Here is a 762-nt window from a genome sequence, read left to right as displayed (position 1 = left end):
GGGGGGGGGGGGGGGGGGTAAGGAGGAACAAAGAGCTAACTAAGAACACATGGGGAGAAGGAAAGGCTGATTTTTACAGTGAATATGATTTTTTTTTTCTTTTAAACTAAGCAACAGCTGATTATTGATTAACAAACCAATTAAAAACGAAATTAAGTACAAATAGAAAGATGGAAAAGCTCTTAAGCAAGAAAAGATGGGGAAAAAAAAAAGCTAAAAAGTAGAGAAAAGACAATGCGGAAAGTTGCAGAGGTGGAAGGGGAAAGAGGAGCTCTTCGAGACTTCTTTGAGTTCTTTCCCTTCCTCTCTCTCTCTAAAAAAGGACGTGGGAGACGTTGTGACTCGTACATGCATATTTAGCTCTGAGTCACTTTTGCTGAGTCGTGTCACAATACCAGGCGCAGTGGCGGCGCGTACGGGACAGTTGTTTCTTACCTCAATCGCTTGTTTCTCAACCTCGTACCGTCGTTCGGTGATTCAATGATGCTGTGTAGAGCGTGACGATGCGCGGAATCTGATGACTGATGAAGTGATGCCTTGGATTTAATAAGAGAAGCCGACTAGCCGCCATTTGTAATAAGAGGAAAAAAGAAATTTACATTTTGTCATCTTTAAATTTTATTTAGGTTGAATTTAAAAAATTATACTTCACGAAATAAACGACAATTTGTAACAATATAATTGATGGGTATAAATGTAACTCCCTCTGTCCATTTTACATGTCTTACTTTCCTTTTTAGTTTGTCCCAAAATGTTATCCTC

General features: G+C 39.1%; 1 protein-coding gene across 1 annotated transcript in view; it reads right to left on the bottom strand.

The window, feature by feature from the left end:
* LOC115997475 (protein STRUBBELIG-RECEPTOR FAMILY 3-like) overlaps positions 1–511 on the bottom strand; it is a 6487-nt gene extending 5976 nt beyond the window's left edge. Inside the window, exon 1 of the mRNA XM_031237032.1 lies at positions 436–511. The gene's annotated coding sequence lies outside the window, so the exon portion shown is untranslated. The remainder of the gene's footprint in view (positions 1–435) is intronic.
* Between the last annotated feature and the right edge of the window lie 251 nt (positions 512–762).

This window comes from Ipomoea triloba, chromosome 11 (assembly GCF_003576645.1).
Source record: "Ipomoea triloba cultivar NCNSP0323 chromosome 11, ASM357664v1".
NCBI lineage: Eukaryota > Viridiplantae > Streptophyta > Magnoliopsida > Solanales > Convolvulaceae > Ipomoea > Ipomoea triloba.
The sequence above is the reverse complement of the archived record's forward strand: the minus strand, read 5'-3'. Positions and strand labels throughout refer to the sequence as shown.